The sequence below is a fragment of the Heliangelus exortis genome, chromosome 5, assembly GCF_036169615.1.
Source record: "Heliangelus exortis chromosome 5, bHelExo1.hap1, whole genome shotgun sequence".
In the NCBI taxonomy this organism is placed as follows: Eukaryota; Metazoa; Chordata; class Aves; order Apodiformes; family Trochilidae; genus Heliangelus; species Heliangelus exortis.
The window spans coordinates 25,642,453-25,662,185 of record NC_092426.1 but is presented as its reverse complement, the minus strand read 5'-3'; the positions used below and the strand labels follow the sequence as shown (position 1 = coordinate 25,662,185).

The window sequence follows — 19,733 nt, the reverse complement described above, 5'->3', positions numbered from 1 at the left end:
TTTCCCAGTTCACTTTCCAAAAAATTTATCTGTGAATATAGCATTGAGGTAGTCTAGCTGACCTGTAAAAACCTGGTAGAAATGTCTTCTTTGCAAACAAATTAATAGGAGACCATCTGGACTTTGTCACTGTCTCTTCTTGAGCTCCTGATAATCCAATGTTAGTCCAGCACCAGAACAGGACATATCTAGAATGTGTTGACTTCACAAGGTGGGTTTTTTACTCATTACAATCAGTTTTCAAAAGTTACAGTAGACCCATCACTCAAAAGGAGGACACAGTGATGTCTATTAATAAATACAGTTTTATTTCTCTTTTAGAGCTTCTGATGCCTCATGGAAAAACTGAAAACCACAAATGAGATGTCACAGGTAGAGCAGAATGAATTTTGAAAGATCACCTATCATTTTTAGACAGCTTTTCCTTGACACAAAGAATGACTAAAACGTATAATAGTCAACAAAACTGCCTGTAAATGAAACATTTGTTTCTTTCCAAATTTTTCCATGAGGCATCAGCAAATCAGCCTGAGTAAAGCTGCATAAACAGTGTGCAAGTCCTAGGCATGTGAAAATACAGAGGCATAGTTCTGCTTTTTGATTTTTCAAGGATTTTGTAAATGAGTGTTTGGCTGAATTCAGCTGTGTCCAGCAGTATGAATTGTACTTTGACAGTTTTTAAAAAAGCATTGTTCTTGGCACTCTATGTTCTATGGAAGGATAATTATCCGCAGCCTCAATAAGCCCCAGAAAAATTGTGTATTCATTTTAGAAGAGTTTGGTCACGTGAGTGTCTTCTTAATTGAGTGTTAGGAACTGCTTTGTTTAAACATCATTCTCAGTTGGTGTATTAGACAAGCATAATACAACTCAACTGCTATAGTGAACTTCATTCACCCTTTTAGGAATGCTACCAATATATTCACTGATTTCTAAAAGTCCAGTGCCTGAATAAACTTAAGCCTACTTGAATTTGTTCAGATATATATTTTAGAAAAATTAAGAAAGATGCATGAGATTTGTGGATGTAGAGCTGAAGAGTTATCAGAGGGAAGAACAGTTACATGTTGTTGATAAAGGTCATAAGAATAGCTGGCTAAGTTCTGTGTCAGAGGTCCCTGGAAGAGCCCCCCCCATCATTTACTCAGGAAACCCTATGCCAGCTGGGGTCATGAGCCCACTGACTCAGGAGCTGCTGTCTCACACCTTCAGAATACAACAGGGCACTGAATTTTCCCTCTGCAAAAAGCAAGGGCTTCTGATTTCCCTTCAGCTCTTCTGTCATTGTGAGTGGGTAACGCTCCTGAAACAGCATACAGACATTAATCAGGAAGAGTGGTGCTGGGAATTCTGTATCTTTTGTGAGTCAGGTTTTAGTTGGGTCGAAGGTACTCAGCTCCCCATGGATTCAGCCCTCCATCAGTGAAAACATTTTCATCTTTGGGATGTGGTTGTGTTGTTCCGAACTTGTACTGAGCTCAGAACCACATCTCAATATTTTCCCTCAATATTTTCTCAGTTGTGGACCACTGATGAATGGCTTCTTTATATAGGAAATGGTTGAGGTGGTCCACAAGATGCTTAGCCAGTTTTCAGAGTAAGTGATCCCTGCCTCAGAAAAATCACATACAATTGAAAACAGTCAGAGAATGAGATGGATTAATCATTGGGGTAGATGGGACAGTCAGGACTAATTTTCTGTCAAAAGCAATGTTGGAACAAAACCCACACTGATAGATTTTTACATATATATACCTGAAAGAAACTGATAGACCATTCTGACACGAGCCATATTTATAGTCCCTTCCTGGACTGATACAATTGGTCCTGAATTATGCCCAAAGATGGACGTATTGGCCTTTTTTCCATGAATGATATAGCCTTAAACATTTAAAATGGGAAGGTGATTATGTGATTAATCCTACCTCTCTTTCCCTTTCATTGTTTCCCAGCACCCTCCTTGAATCTTATTTTCTTTATGCATAATATTCTTATGCTCAGAGCTTGCAGAAAGAGCGTTTACATACAGTGCTAGGGAACTATTCAGTTTTCTGTGAGTAAATCTACAATTTAAAAAAAAAAAAAGTCAGATAAAATGTAGTCAGCTGATAAAAAAACCACTGCAAACAAATAAAAAGGAAAAAATGGTAATTTCATTCACTGCAAAACTCAGAAGGTATTACCATTATAGCTGTTGTCTAAGATACATGATGCAGACTTAGTGGTTTTTTTTCTCCTGAAAATGTATCAACTCTTCCTTTTTTCATTTTTTTTTCATCAATAAAAGATAGTATTGCATCTCATCTACAGTTCTGTTGTCTCCATTTTATCTCCTGTCCCATTTGCTTTCCTGTATTTGAGACCTAAAGTTCTGTCCACTTAAGTCACCCCACCTTCACTGTTTCTATTGTCCTACTTTCTCAGACGTAATTTTAGTTGAAAGCTGCTTTGTTCAAGTCCAGTGATACATTACCCACTGCCCTGTAGTATGCTATGTTGTTATTTTTTTACATTTACTTTCATGTTAGATTGTGTTAGGGTTTTGTGTTCAAACCTTTAGGGCCTGATACTGGTCTCTTGAACAAAGCATAATTAATGGGATGAAGAAATGGTCCAAGTCAAACATCAGCAGAGCCAGCAGCTGACAGGAGTTTCTAGTTTGTCAGCTGATTACATCTGTTAGTAAATATCCATACATATTCTTCTACTGTATTATGGAGTTTCCCTCTCATAACAAGCTATTGCAGAGGTGGATAAACAAATAGGACGAGAATCCCTTGTACTTTTACTATCACTGTGGCAATCTCTGAATTTGGTATAACCAACACCTCTTGCCTCTCCATCTCCCAAGAAGTTGGTGACCTTGGTGATCCATCAGCAGAGTTAAGGGCATCTTAAACATTCTTCAGGCTATACATTCCTATCTGAAGTAGCACTTCCTCTCTGATGTGCTTGCTTTGGTTCATTCAGTGTCAACAAGAATAGTTTCTGTGTCATTAAAGCATCAAAGTCATTGAGGTCACAAGGCAACAAGTCTACTGCAGATTCTTCAGTGACTGGAAGTAAATAAAGAAGCTATCATGTGCTGAGTGAAATTTTACAACTTTAGACTTCTGTGGCTGTGTTATTGAGAAAAGAAATATTTATTAGGTTACTCTCATACTTGCCTCCAAGTGAGGCTTTAGTGTGTTTGAAAGTGACTTGGGATTATGGTAAAGCACATGCATAGTCCTTGGAGATCAATGACATGGACTTTTTTTCAGCTATTTGTATGAAACTTCCAGGAGTACTGAAGTCCTTTAATATGGCATAGAATTGTCAGTACTGGGCACAAGGGTGAATCCTACATTGCTGTTTAACAGAATTGTAGCTCTTAGAAATGCCAAGAGCAGCTATTTACACCTGGCTGTCTCTCTGGTATTCTTTATGTGCAAGAGAATTGTGGAAAGTAGGCAAGCTTAAACAAACTGACCAAATAGTAATTAAAGGAGGAAAATTGCCTTAATTATTTATTAAATCAAAGAGGACTGTTAAACCTAACAGCATAATCTGAAGTATTGGTAGACGTACTGCTTAAAAATCAGTAAATTGCTATAGAAAAAAAAATGGTTGGTTTAGTTTAGAAATTTAAAAAATTGGTTTACTTTAGAAATTTTGATATTTTGTTTCACATCCAATATCTGCATCTCAGTATGGTGGATTCAAATTTGGCTAGCTATACCTCACACTTCAGTTGCTGTATATCAAAATATTCTAAATAGTATTTAAAACTTCATAAAAGTGTTTTCACAAATTAGCCTTTTCTACATGAATTAATCTTTTTTGGTTTGTGCAATGGTATCTTTCTACCAACCCATTTAAAATTTAAAAAATTTTGAGACCAGGCTCTCAGATTTTGCATTTCAAATCATAAAACCAGAATTCTTTGAATGCCAATTTTGAAGATGAAAATCTAAATTTCTTCTTGAAAAATTATGTCCATCACAGTTCTATTATCAGAATTTTTCACACTATTCCTGCCTTTGCTCACAATTTCAAGTCAAATTTTTTAAATTTCTTTTTTAGAAGAACTTGAAGAGTTGGGCAAGGTTTGTAAATCTCAGTTGTGCACGTGAAGCAAGTGCAGTTTTTGGCAGAAACTAAATTTGTTAATCCAAGAAGGCAAGAAAGCCAAGAACTCTGTAAGGAAGGCAAAATTATGCCATTGGTCTTACCTTGTGATACCATCCTCTTCATTCAATCCAAAACAGAAAATATTGTTTCCCATTTAAGGGAAAGATTCACCTGGAATTCAGAAACAAGATGCCCCTATTCCAGCATCACTCTAAGGACCCAATATATCACAGGCCTGTTAAGCACACAGCAAAAGACCACCTTCCATTTCAGGGGAATAGGAAGGAGGAAGAAATAGAAGAAAGCTGTAGGATTTTTTGCATAATAACTATTAGTTCGTATCTCAGATGTGGGCTGTTAGAATCAGATTTAATTCCCTCCTCAGCCTGAGAGAATTCACGTATCCCAGTTTCCAGCTTGGCCTAAATTCTTTTTTCCTCTTCTGGTAGTGTACCCATTTAAATCTTTTCTGTTAAGCATTTTACTCTGTCTCAGAAAGGTATTCTGACCTTTCTCTATAGGAAGAAAGAAAACTGCGGAATTTAGTATTTTATCACATGGCTACTGCCACACCTCCTTAATTGAGTGAAGAAGGAATAAGAAACCAACATCAGGAAGCATTGTGTGAAGAGTTTTCTAAATGTCAGCACATGCATTCCCCAGACTTTTCAGCACTGGGAAGACTTAAAGGTAATTTGTCAGAGAGAAAGAACTGATCGAGAATTCACCCATGTAAATCGATGACCTTTTAGTCAAAAGGAAGTCTCTTAGCTAGTAAAGATGCAGCATTACTTATAAAAGAACAAAATACTAATGGGCCAATCTGAGTCTTATGAAGTATGTACTTGTAGATATAAAGATACGGTTCAAGAAAAGATGGTCTGCAACAGGATTAAGAAGTCTAGAGGTCATTTTATGCCTTGCTGTGGAGCTGTGAGATTCTATTAGGAGAGCTGTCTGGAAAAGCATAGTTCCCATTCAGCATGCAAATACATCAAGCAGTTTTTTAGAAGTTAGCAGCAGCTAACATCACCTTCTCAAAAAACAAACAAGAAACCCTAAACAAACAAACAAACAAACAAAAAAAACCCAACAGAAAACATTTTCAGGGCTGAGCATCTTTTAAACAGGATTTATAGCACTGTTCTATCATCTGGAGACATGAAGAGATACATGTCTGGAGACACCCGTATCAGTATATATTTCTGCTCAATATTGTCTTCAATGTTCATATGGCCTCAGAGTTGTGATTTTGTTGCAGTGTGTTCCAAACTGAAACAGGAAATCACAAACTGTATTCTGAAACAGAAGAAAACATAAAATTGAGCAAACACAGATTACTTTCTGGGAGGTGTTCTATTTTCATAAAAACAAAAATGTTATCAAAGATTAAGTGATATGAAAAGATAATATCGCCAAATTAACAGCAGTTGCCTTTGATTCTGATCTTTAGGCAATATAATTCATAAGCTACTTTCTTAGAAGTGAGTGTACAGTGACAGAAAGCTGAGATCAAGATTTACTCTGATATATACTAAAATATTCATAATGAACAAAGATTACCTCCAAGACAAATCTGGTATTCTTTCAAGAACCAAGTTCTATCAAGTCATAGGGATACAAAATGGGTGGTGAACTTTCATAAGTAGCACTAATCGTTTAAATGTGTAATAGTGCAGTGTGGGACCCTTTGCAGTGTTAATAAATAGTGATCAGTGTATGGGATGAGAACAAGAGTGGGACCCAGAAAATCCCTCCCATTACACACTGGAAGAAAATGTATCATGCTCTCAGATGGGAATGCCTATTGAAAAAGAAAGTTCTTCAGTCTACAAAGTTGTCTTAATATATCCACCATTTCTGGAAGAAAATGTTTATCGGTAAAGGATTGGGAATATGATTTATGTAGGACCAAAGAAAACCATGCAGTGCTCTGGGAAGAGTCACCAGGCAAAACTTGATGCAGGACGGACAGATGCTGCTGCCAACATCTCTGCTCCACTTGGCTGTTACATAACTGCTGCCAGTGGGTGTTTTTATCACCTCCCTTTCATAATGTAAGCACTGCATTAGGTGTGCAAAGGCAGGTACTAATCTCTTTTGAAATTATTGCTACCACTTCCAAAGGATCAAGGTTTTGTCCAAAATATGCTTAGAGAAGACAGTAAGTTCATACATTGAAAAAATGTAACTAACATTAAGCTAATGTAGATGAATACATCTTTCTGCTCTTCAGAAGGTACTTAGAGTAGCCGAGTCATCTTTCCACTGGTAAAACTTCATTCAGCATGAAATAGCTGATGAAATTCAGACCTAAGATGAAACTGAATGAAAGGTTCCTTGACTTTCATTTCAGTGGATTTTGTGTTTGAGAAAATTTGTTTCTGATTGTTGCACATTGTCTTCATCTGGAAAGACGAGATCAGTAGCTGTTAAATGGAAAATATAAGTCTTGAAGTGGTAGTCATAAAAACATAATTCTGAAATCTTATGCAAACATGTATATTTATTTAGCTTTTGTAGAACTATGATGGGTTACCTAGAGGGAGAAGGTCACATTTTTGCAAGAGAGTATTTTTCACTATTTCCTCTGCAATTAAAAATTTTTTGGAAAAATTTCATTCTAAACAAAAAATATCTTCTAGGATTAAAGTTCTTCCACTTCTGTGGAATGTAGACTCTGATATTATTTTCATTACACTCTCATCTGGCACAGGCTATATTCATGGGCAAGCAGAAGTCCCCTTTGAATGTATAGTTCATGTGTAAGTAACACAGGCACCAGGGAAAACCACAGCTGTTGAACTCTCTCCACATTCATTTCACAAAGTAAAGGCCACCATGCACCTTCCCTTGAATAGCTAAGGATGTAGAGAAGAACATTTTACATACCAGCTACAGAAGTCGGGTTTCATTAATAGATTTTTACAATCACATGTGCTTTGAAGTTTAAAAAGCAGTAGAGAAAATCTTACAAACAGATGGAAATATTTTTAAAGCTATTTAAATATTCTCATTCCAGATTACCTTCCTGAGATCTTTCCTTCATCATTAATTCTTGCATTCAGTACATACTGAAATGTTAGCTGTCCACAACTGATAAGGATCAGGCTGTTTCTTTGCCCTGTTAAAGGTGAATCTTTCTGAAAGTTCCTTTTTTTCTGGCTCTCTTCTCTTCATATCTTTTTAGTGATATAATAACTGCATTAATTTATTTGTGTTGTGCAACAATGAGATAAACCCTGAATTATGGTTTTACCTCATCATGAACTTGGAAAAGCATGTACTTCTCACTTATTTTTTTTTTAACCCATAGTTCCCACATGGTTTTTAATTTTTCTTTTACTTTTTGTGCAGGTTCTTACCTGCACAAAGCAGGTACATTTTATTGGCTTTTTTCTGTTGCTTATAGTGTAATTTATATTAATGAATGTACTTTTGCAACCCTCGTCTGAGGCTAGAAAGTGCTGACATACCAAGAGATCAAGTAACTTGCCAAAGATAACAATGGCTTTTTGTGTCAGAGCCAACTGTGATTACATGCTGTACTTTATCCTCAGCCTTTCTTCCTAGTGCATGAATATTGTCAAATCATCTCTGTGTTCCAGCACATCACACTTAATTTTTTCAGCTTGGTACTTCCTTTGTTTTGATAGTTGCCCTGAATAGGGAAATTGAGATGCCAAATAAGATCACATAGTGTGAAGTTTAGCAGAACCTTCACAGAAAACCCAGAAAAAAATGAACTCCTGCTCTAAACTGGGCTACCACTGGGTGTGAAAGAGATACTCCAAAACACTTTTCCTTAGCAAAAGAAATAATGTACTGGCAAAAAACCACATTTTCCTGCCCCTTGGTTTTAGCCCAGGGGAGCTCCCCGAGGTTGCTGTTCATACCAACAGGTTGTGGGAGAGCAGCAGAGCTGGTGGCATCCACCTCCTGGGCTAGCAGCTGCCTTGTCTCCTTGCAAACTTTGCCTTTCTTGTTTCAAGAACAAGCAAACTTTCTATAGAGACTTTTCTTTTTTTTTCAGTTTGACTAATATTTTTTCATATTCACCATAGATTTCTCTACCCTGAAGATCTCCAAGCTTTATCAACTAGCATCAAGCAATACATGTAATAAGCACATTTTAAAATTATAGGGAATCATTATGCAACTGTAGCTTTTTGTATATGGACCAACGTGACAATATTAGCAAATCAAAATGCCTCATGTATTCATGAAGATTGTACCAGTTTGCAGCTGTACTTCACTGACTTCCTTCATGAAAAAATGGTTGCATAAGGTTCAAGGATCATCACTTACTCAAAAGTCAGATTTTAGGATAGTTTGCTGTCATATCAAGCCAGGTTCCCTGTACCTGCTTATCTGACAGAATAGGAGAACAAAGACAAGAGCATTTCAGTGACATGCCCATTCACAATATGCCTTAACTGAAGACAGTAGTCAAACAAAGACCATAATGTGATGCTTTCTTTCTGCTGACTTAACCTAGTGCAATGACTTCTGGTTATGGTCCTAGATACTGTATGCTGGGTTTACTTTTGAGAAAAGAAAATGGATCATGAACATTTCAGTCCTTGTTTCACAGAAGGAGTTTCTATAATCTAAATGTCCTCTTTCTCTATTGTTCAGAATGCACAGACACCACTATATAACCAAGTGATGCCATTATGCTACTGTTTGAGTATGGTGTCCAATTCTGGGGCCCTAGGCATGAGAAAGGACATGGAGTGGTTGGAGCAAATCCAGAGGAGGGCCACCCAGATGGGCACAGGGCTGGAGCACCTCTCCTGAGCTGTTCAGCCTGGAGAAAAGAAGGCACATTCCATTATAGCCACATTCCAGTACCTGAAGAGGTCCCACGAGAAAGCTGGGGAGGGACTTGTTACATGGGTGTGTAGTGACTGGACAAGATGTAGCAGTTTCAAACTAGGATTTGGATCCATAGATTTGGATTAGGATGGTGAAACACTGGCACAGGTTGACTAAGGAAGTTGCAGATGCCCCATCCCTGGGAGTGTTCAAAGGGTGGGGCTTTCAGCAACCTGGTCTAGTGGGAGGTGTCCCTGCCCATGGCAGGGGGATTAGAACAAGATGGTATTTAATGCCCCTTCCAACTCAAACCATGCTGTGTTTTCAAGTGTTTAAGCATGCCTCTTGATTTGTCTGTTTAATGTGCTGATAATATCTGAAGAATTTGGTTGAGCTAATCTGCTTTTCCCAATGGAGAAGGAAGAATATAGATGTTTGGTGGAAAGAGTTTCAGTTTCTTCTTTTTACAACATCATTAGGAAGCTGCCATTCTAATAATAATAATTCCCATTTGACATCATGGAGGTAAAAAGAAATCACAGCTGACATCAAAAATGAGGTGATATTTCAGCAGTATTATTTCACTGAAGATAAAATGGAAGCCTTTATTACTCCCAATGCTTTTAAAGAAAGCTGAGCAAGGCTAATACTGACCCTGGGGCTTATATACCTTAATGCATCTGTAGCCAGTATGAAAAAGAAATTTTAATTGTTACTGCTACATTTTTTGTCGATCCCTCCACAGAACCAAGCATTCTGTGCCTACTTAAAGGAAAATAATCACTAGCTGAACACCAGCTTGGGAGAGCACAATTATCTTAATTTTCTACATTATTTAAAATTAATGCAAAAGGCCCCAAACAAATGAAAGCACTAAGTGTATTACAAGAAGTGGTGATTTTCTTGCAAACTTCATATAGCAGCCTTTACTGGGAATTCATATAGACTGCATGAAGCAGTCTGAGCTCTGAAGAGGTTACCCTGTAGAGGGTTTCAAGTTTTATTTTATTTTTTATGGATAGGTATTTTATTCTCTCTGAACTTCTTGTGCACATTGCTGTGTGAATTGCTTGCCATTAGTGGACCACAGCCAAGGTCTGTTTTATCAGTTATAAACAATATGTTTTCCACTTTTGTTTGTGATAGCACATTAGAAGCTTCCATTCTCTTTTCCTTTGTACAGACATATTCAGTTATAATTCTAGTCTTTGTATATTTTTCCATCCTAAACCAAACAATATAGAACACCAGGGGCTCTATCCAAATATACTTGGAAAAGAGTGTATCTGTCACTAAGTTTGGCAATATTTGGTATTTCTGAAATTTGAGATCTGTTCTCGGTCTACTGCTGGGTTTTTTGGTTGGTTGGTTGGTTGTTGGTTTTTTAAAGGGGACATATGGAGAGTATTTTAGACTACAAATAATTAGAGCAACAGGATGCAAGTTTGGTGCCTTTAAAATTGAGAGTATTGCTCTAATTGAAAGAAAGTTCAAGAAATGCAGTCTTCCCAGGGCTTCACTTTACAGAATCAGTCACATACTTGCAAGTATCCTCTATGTAACAAGAAGAGCTTGAACAAAATATTTCATAGTCTTTTCACAACCAAGCTTAAGAAACTTGTAATTAAATATGTGTTGGGATCATCACATTATTTTGTTCCAAGCAAATATGTTTATAACAGAGCAGTCACAGCTCATCTGCTGTCAAGTTACTGCTTCAGAAATAAGATCTGAATTCTTACAGATACACAAATATTTAATAGTTATAAGCCTTAAAATAAAATCTAAATTAGTAGTTAGGAGTTACAATGAAATGTTTAAATCCGAAATGAACTCTGCACTTCCAGTGTGAATGGTTCTCATTCTATGTACAAATGATTTGGGTATTTTCCTCAAGAATTCATCTACTCAGGAACTTAATGCTTAATTTTCTTCCATGTTAACCCAGTGGCTCCTTTCATTGTTTATATATTTTGCAAGGTCCAGGCATGTTTTTTCTTTGAAATATTAAACATTTCTTTTCTTGAAAATCATTACCTTACTAGACTTCCTAACCAAGCAGCTGCTTTTAATTCTTGTGATCCTTCACGCTGCTGAATTTTTGCCAAGACTATTCTGGTTGGGTAAATCCACCACTAGCCCCAGCACTGTGTTTAAGAGATACCTAATGCAGTGCTCTGGTTTAATTAGCTCACAGGGCATCACTGAACCCAGTCTGGCTTTCACATTGTCACATGTCCAGGGTTAGGAATGGGACAAAGGACACAGCTTTTCCTGAGGAAGCAAGGAGCAGCTTCACAACATATAAAGAGGCATTATGGGTTGGTTTTAGTCACTTTATGCATTCATAAATTTTGATATGGTTGTAAGATGCAGACTTTGATGGTACAAGACTCACAGAAGAGATTTAGATCACTGGAGCAAACACAGGCAAAGTTTATGTTGACAATTCATCAGCTCCTCTATGTCAAGGGAAATTGTTTTTTAGTGCCTGCCTATTAGCAATCACATGCATATTATGAAATCGAGTTTTGGGGAGGACAGCCTGCCATCTGTCTTTTCTATATTTTTTCACAATGCATCATACTAAAGTTAAAATTTTCTGTGCTTCAAAATGGAGTAAAATATGAGATGTCTGTAATAGAGACAGTTGGAAAGAAAAATAGACTAAGTAGATATGTAAATCATTATAAACTTTATAAACAGGAAACTAGTGATGATGTACTTTGTTTTATCTTTAAGTGCCCTCCACATTTTCCACACACCACAGTGCCCACCGTGTGCTCTTACTCTAGATTTCAGGATTGCTAAACTGATAACTAATTAATACAGATCTCAAGGAGTGTGAGAATGTTTTCTTCATAAACTCTTGGTGGTTCAGGGAGGGGCAGTTTGTGAAATGGAACTGCAAATGCCTGCTGTGGAGAATGAAAAAGATGAGTTCAGTTTCTTTTCTGTGTTCTGATATGCTAAGATTTTATCAATAATATTGTTTTCCTGTAAAAATATCTGCCTCAGAGAAAATCTGCTGTGTAGCTGTCAGGATTACACCTCTCAGAATATGCCTGTGATGATTCCGTTAAATTGATAAAAACAGAACACTCTGCTATGTAGAAGGATTGCTGAAAAGAATATTCCGAAGCCCTTTCATGTGTAACAGCACTTGTATGGCAGTACATTTATTGTGCTATAAATTCCATCACTGATTTTGGCCATTTCAAATTGATTCTTCAGTAACTGTAAGTAATGAACCTTACAGAGAGAGACAAGGGGAAAAAAAAAACCCACAAGGCAATAAACTTGTGTCTGTAGGAATACAAATTGTAGAGTTCATTTAGCCTGTTTTTATCAGATCATGCAGCCAATATCCAACAAATCCAGAAAATATATCCAATGAAATGTCCAGTGCCATCACTCTGGCTTGCTTTAAATTTAGCAGCTGAACTAGTAGTCAGTTCTTCTAAGCATGTGTTTTGCAAGGTGTCCAGCAGATTTTACCTGAGATTTAAGGAAGGTGCTTAGCGTAAGTGGATGACAAAACAGGAGAAATTACAATAGAAGTAACTTAAACAAGATAATGAACCAAATCCTGAGCTGTTTTATATGACCTCAGCCATACCAGGCACCACTGGATCTCATAGGGGTGCAGACCAATGTGCTACTAATGACTGCCCAAGTCAGACTATATAAAAATCTCAAAAATTTGCATGTTCCCAGCCTACTTCCTTTTCCTTACTAAAAAGTTCTGCTGGATTAAAAACGGTTACAAGATATATTTTCTCCAGATATGTTTAATGATCCCACAGTTTTTAACAGAGGATTTATGTGCTTGCTAAAGATTTCCATAGGATTGTTTTAAAGCCCATGAAAGATAGAGTATTCCAAGGCCGTTCTATAGAAACCCACTGATCTTGGTTTCTTAAATGTCGTACATATTTCCCACAATCTTATCAGAGATTGCTAAAATCATTCAAACTCTTGCAAATAGACCACGGATCAAAGTCCATGGGACGGTCATGTGATTAAAGCATATGTGAGTGTACATATATGTTCTCCCCTTCATTTATAAGTGAAGAGCTAACTTCACATTTTTACTCAAATGCTGAAAAGACTGAAGTTTTCTTCTACGTAGTTTTGATGACATTACAGGAGAGAGAAATGAGGCCATGTTTTATTCTCTGTGCAAAAATAAATAAATACCTTGGTTTCCTATAAGCCCTGCAGCACTTCCATGCATCACAGCTTTCACATTCATGTATCTTACAGTCTGCATTGAGTGCTAAATTCATTCCATGTGTTTTCTTGTACCTAACTGTGCAGATATATCTGAACTTCTGTATTGTCTGTGAGAGATATTAAATCCTCATTTTGAGAGCAATATGCTTGGGTCTAGTCTAGCTTTATACAGGCAACAGAGAAACTCATTATTTAAGGCATATTCCTTGCCTCTCTGTGTAAGAGAAGTCTATTTTGTCAGTTTGTCCAGTTTACAGCAGGAGCCTGAATGACACACAAAGGGAAAGACACAGAGACTGAGGCTTTCAGTTAAACACCAAATATGGTGAAAGTCATAAAATAATGGGAGCTGGGAACACTGTTTTTTCTCTCACTCTCTGCTGTTTAGAGCTGCAATGAGTAACACAGTGAGATCTTGTGAATAAATAGCCCCTGGTAAACAAGAGCAAAGAAACCTTGCTCATTATCTTTACTCTCCTTCCAAATAAATATTTTAGCCATCAGAAATGAGTGTGTCATGAAGGGCAAATGAATGGGTGTTATTCCAGGTGAGGAACACTTGAAGCTGCACAATCAGAAGGTTGTTATGAACATAAAGATGCTGTGACCACTGCATGATGGGGCAAGGTTACCATTTATTTCATCAGGACCCGAGATGTGTCATACTCCTAAAGGAGAGATTCCCAGCCTTGCAAAGAATAAGTCCAAGGTGTTCAAACTGACTTCTGGTTAGGGCTGCACTGAATGAGAGACAGAGCTGCCCTGATTTTTTCTTGCTATTGTATTAAATTACATAGAAACCTAGTCAAATATAGGGAAAGGCTCAGTGTGAATTGACAGATGGCATGCAACCCCCCTACTGTATCTCATTTATAAGTATGATTGATGTGGAGGTAATTTCTTGATAACCTGTTTTAAAAAAAAACAAACAACTAATTCTAGGTGGTAGGTTAGTAAAAGAAAATTAATCTCTGCATGTTAAACTTGCCAGCTTTTGAATTAATTGCATTATTATAAAAATCAATTAATAAATGTTAAGCAAACAACAGAAAATCAGTGAATTAAAAATTACTAAATTGATTCCAAGAGCAGCTAAAGCAAGAAGCTTCCATAATTCTTCAGTGTAGATCCAGGAACACCAATCTTGTCTCATCCGTTCTTGCTTCCCATTTATCCACATCTGGCATTTAAAACAATGCTGGTTTATTATGATTTTTACAAATAAATTACTATCTATAATCTAGCTTGCTACATTAAATGGATTATAGAAACAAATCATAAATAGTAGTCCATTTGTAGCTGTCAAGGAGAAGGTCAGAGCTTTGCAAAGACCATCCATCTCCAAGAAAAAGTTTTTTCTTTAAAGAGAAATCACATACCTTGTTTGGTTGGACTTCAGCTTGGAATGACAGCAGTTTCTTGAAATACCCACTTATGGGTGACTTGACATTTATATTTTCAGATTGCTCAAAAGTTTCAGGAAAGGCTTAGCTTGACAGTGGAGGCTTACAGGTCACATGTCTGTGGAAAGGAGCTTGAGCCTGAAATCCAAACATTTATGGCCTGTTGCTACCACAGCCACTGAACACACAGCTTATATGTCTCTATTAATTTATCACTATTTTTTCACTGTATTTCACAGAACTGTGCAAAATAAGTTTGAATACTCATTCTCAGTTTTTGCAGGAAGTCATACAGATATTTGTTTCATGGAGGAGGTCTCCTAGTAGATATGTTCCTTACATGTAAGGTAATTTATTGTGCTTAATTTAAATAGCAGTAAACACCTTCCTTATGTCTTAGCACAAGGGAGCTCATAACCTAAAATGTATCCACTCAAACTGAAATAAAAAATTAATTGGTAGACATCTGGGAAAATACGTCAAAGAAAAGTCAAAGACTTCTGAGCCAGCCCTATCCCTGACCAAAAGTCTGAAAGAAATTAACCTGCCAGAGGAGGGAAGGATCTTCTAATGGATAAGTAAGTGCTTTAAAAAACAGAATACAAGAGTGGTCAGTTTTCTCAGTGTAAGTGGTCACTGCTGCTTTTTTCAGAGAGATTGCTGTCCATGGCATCTTTGTCTCAGCATGTCCTTAAATTAAATGGTATCCACAATGAACAGGAAAGTTAAAGCACTTACTGGATTCTGAAAATGTAAGTCTAATGTAAAGAATAACCCAAGAGCTTCATGACTCTATGAAGGGGCAAGAAAATAGCAGATAAAATTAAGTTCAGGTACAAGTAAAGCAATAACCTTGGAAAAAAACAATGCTGACTTAATTGGTACAACAAAGAAATCTAAACCTGCTGTTACTTCTCAGAGAAGATACCTTGGAGTTGTAATGGGCAGTTTATGAAAGGAATAGCTCAGTGCTCAGTAGTAGTGGTGAGACAGAGTGCTAAGAGAGTATGAGGAAAGAAATGAAAAATGAAACAGAAAATGTCATTATACCACTTTATAAATCAACATTTTTCCTTTATCTTGAATACTTCTGCACTTATCTCAAACTTCAAGCAGTAGAGCAGCAAAAAAGGGTGGAACAGATAAAATATACCAAGGAGATTCAGCTTGGAAGAAAGGTGATGTAGCCACTTTCCACTATCCTCCAATGCTCTGATAAACTCTATACACAGGATAGAAAACATCAGTGTATAAACAAGGTGATTAGGGTATAATTTTCTGCATTCTCTCAATATGTAGGATGATGGGGAACAAAACTAAGTAGTCAACAACAAGTTCAGAAGCAAAAGGAGGTATTTACCTATTCTGGAGTTCAACAGTGAAATTCATTGCCACAGGGCACTATGAATGCCAAAAGCTTACTAACAGCACACCTTTATTTTAGGAACTCCAGAGAGATAAGATGTTTGCCTAGTCTGATGCTCTTCCTTAGTCAGACTGAGTGACACATTGAGCATGCTGACTTTGGTTTGACCTGCTACAGGTGCTCACAGGGACACACATTTGCTTCTCTGGAAGGGCTGTAGTGATGTGCCTCAGACTTCTGCTACAACCAGAGTCTCTGTAAAGCCACTTCAGAGCTTGGTATTGCAGTTTGAATGCCAGTTGCTTTCTTTATCAGGGCCATGTGAGATCTATTTAAAACTGTTCAAATATAACACTGAGCACATTCAGGGAACTACTGAGACTATGTGTTGGCCAGAATGTGACATGACAGAAGACTCTTGCCTTCTATCCTATGGTGATTCCTTTTCACCATCTGGATGTGAAGCCATTACCAGCCACCTGCAGCAGCTTTTCTGAAATTCACAGTTGCATTTTTCATAAAAATCACCTCATAAACTTTGCTGTATGTTTTCACCTTCTGAGATGAAAATTCATGGCTTAGATTCATGTGTGTCATTGATGGGAAGAAGGGGATAGCATATTAGTAATTATGGGAAATTTATCCTTTTTTTGCCCTTTTCCACCTTTGCTTTTGTCACAGTTGTGGCATTCTGCAGGAAAGCTCACGCATTATGTTGTCCAAGATCTTTCAGTACAACTTTTGTGTTTGTATACAGCCAGCAGAAGTTGGGCCTTGCTAGGGGAACTCATGCAAGTATTAAAATAAAAAAATAAAATTAAAAAAAAGGATTGCTTCTCTGTGTAAGAGCCTGTACCAGACTCCATTATCACAAGCAGAATAACCTTGGTAATAATGAAATTTGCATAGTAATTCTCAGCCTCCTTCATGCTGTGCCCCTGTTTTAGTATTAGAAAAACTCAGATCTTTCCACCCATTTAACCACAAAGTTAGGAAAGTGAATATGACTTTTCTTGACTAACTTCAGGATGAACTCTGAGCATGAGGGAACATAAACATTACTGTCTTAATCAATGCTAAGTTGGGAAATCCATTTCTGTCCTTACAAACAGCAGCCTTTTCTACATTTTTTTCTTGGTGTGTGGGAAAAATGTGTTAATACTGATAATTATTTTTTTTAATCTAGCCCTTTCTTACTGTCACCTAAAGTAACTTTTGGGCAGCTAAGAACTACATCAAATAAAACAGTAGGAGGAACAAAAGCGTGACAAAACCAAAACACCTTTATTTCTTCCCCCCAAGACAAAAATAAAGACAGTGCCTCTGAAGAATACCTATTATTGGTTGGTTTTAATGCAACAAGATTTGGTTGTCCTGACTTATAGAATTCAGGATAATTTGTGAAAAAACTTTCTGCCCTTTCTGTTGCAGAATGATGTAGCCAGTTTCACTATCCCCTGATACTCTGATGGACTGCATTGGAACTGATACAACAAAAGTCCTTTTTCAGGTTTAATTTTTACTGCTGGCAGAAGCGCCAGAATTCTAGAATAGTGAGCTTTGAGAGAGTTTGCTCATGGGCAGGGTTGACAATTCCTTTATTAGAACCCGGCACACTTCAATAGCTAAATGCTTTCAACTTTCTTTAAATGGTATTAAGGAAAAAATATCCTCAAGGCATTATTTTTAAAGGGGACTTCAAACATTCTGTGAGGGAAAAAAATGCAACACATTCGAACACCAGGGGATTTGCAGTGGAAAATCTGTTAAAGTGGAGCTATCTTTTGAGTTTCAGGGTTAAATAAGCATTGGCCATAAATCAGGGATGCAGACTACCAAAACTTCTGAGGCATTCCAGATTCCTAGCTTAGACCATTGTATAACAGATCATTTAGAAATGATCTGGTAGATTGTAAATAGCTGTTTCATTTATTCTTTCAACATACAAAATTCATTATAACCTTTCCTAAAATAATAAGAAAATCCAAGGTTCTTAATCTTTTTTACTATATAGACTTATATTTCTTCAATAACTCAATATTAGATATTTTAGAGTTTATGTTTAAAAGCAAGCAGATATGCAAGGGTAAATCTGCTCATCTTGAATCCTTCTGCAAATGGTCTGCTCTGGAGGTCATATCAAAGAGATTCTTTTTCCAGCTTAAGCCTCTCTTTTCCAAATAGATCTCAACCTGATCTCATTTAATGCATTGATGTCTGGTATCTTAGTCATTATATTTGCTGTATTACATATCAAAAGGACTCTTGAGAAATTCCCCGAAATTGATAGTTCTAATTTCTTATGTATGGCTACTCTATATTCACTCTGAGGGCAGCTGTATTGTATGCTAAACCACGAATTGTAAAAATTGATCTCTTTGTATGTAGGCTTGTATTGAATTGAGATACTTTATTTTTTCCTGTTTGTTGCCACACATGGGTTCCTGGTGTCAGTTTGTATTTGGCTGTCTGAGCATATTAAAGTTTTGCTGGTGTTTATGATCTTGCCAAGAGCACTCTTGCAGCAGTCTGCACTGGAACAGTCTTCCTGCCAATTACTTCAAAAAGTATTCTGTTATAAACCCAATTTTTGTGGCTACTTATTCAGGTTGCAGTGTGGTGATTTCAGTTAGTTTCTTTTTTAAATGTTGATCCTCTTCAAATGCTTGTATGTTTTGGTTCACAAAAAATAATGCAGTGTGTATAGATTGACTTATTAAGACATCTTAAAAAGGAAAAGGGCTCAAAAATATTAAAATAAAGCCTGTCATGTTGAATTGCTAACACTGCATATATTTAAAGGAAGCTATTCAATAGCAGAATGTTTGGAGCTCTTACTGTGGGGGCTGTTTGTGAAAATGAAAAACTTTGCAGCTGTATAAAGCCAAATAATGAAAAATTATATGTAAAGATTCAACACAGTGTTTCTTTATCTTATATTATGAGGCTGATTTCAAGAGTATCAGCTCTGTGTTGTCTTTATTTAGAGAAGGGACATCCTTAACTAGATCAGGTTGCTCAAAACCTTATCAAGCTTCACCTTGAATATCTCCAGGTATGAGACCTCAAATACCTCCCTGGGGAACCTGTTCCATAGTATGTATCACAGAATCACAGAATGCCAGGGCTTACAAGGGCCCTCTGAAGATCATCGAGTCCAACGCTGCTGCCAGAGCAGGACCAAAACTGGGGCAGGTCACTCAGAAGGGCATCCGGACAGGTCTTGAGAGTCTCCAGACTCCACAACCTCTGTGGGCTCTGTAATCCTTACAGTCTTCCTCAAGTTGAGGTGGAACTTCCTGCACTCTATCTTGAATCTGTTGCCTCTCGTCCTATAACAGGGCACAAAAGAGGTTGTCCCTTCCTTCTTGATGCCCAGCCCTCATATATTTAGATACATTATATACATATACTATCCTAAACAATAATTGCTGATCTGACCTATAATCTGAAATAATAAAATGGAGATGCTGTTATGTAACAGAATGAAAAATAAGCCATAAATTGAAGATATAATAATGTTTATCTAAAGTTTATCTGGTTATCTAAATGTTTATCTAAATATTGATAGTAGATACTTTTTTATAAATTATTCTTGAGCAACCTCTGGACTTCTGGTGTGCTGTTCATTTTCCAGACTCCTGAGGTCTGATAACTCTTGGAAAACTGCTTATATTGTACACACTTAAAAATACTTTTTTTCTTTTTTTTTTCTTTTTTTTTTTCTTTTTTTTTTTTTTTTTCAGGAATTGTTTATCATACAACACACTTCCTTTACTCTATCAGAGCAGTTGTAG

At 36.9% G+C, this 19,733-nt stretch overlaps 1 protein-coding gene across 2 annotated transcripts in view; it reads left to right on the top strand.

Annotated features, from left to right (window-relative positions):
• The window catches only part of NPAS3 (neuronal PAS domain protein 3), a 588,621-nt gene that overhangs the window by 530,410 nt on the left and 38,478 nt on the right, over positions 1-19,733 (top strand). The gene's annotated exons all lie outside the window — the stretch shown is intronic.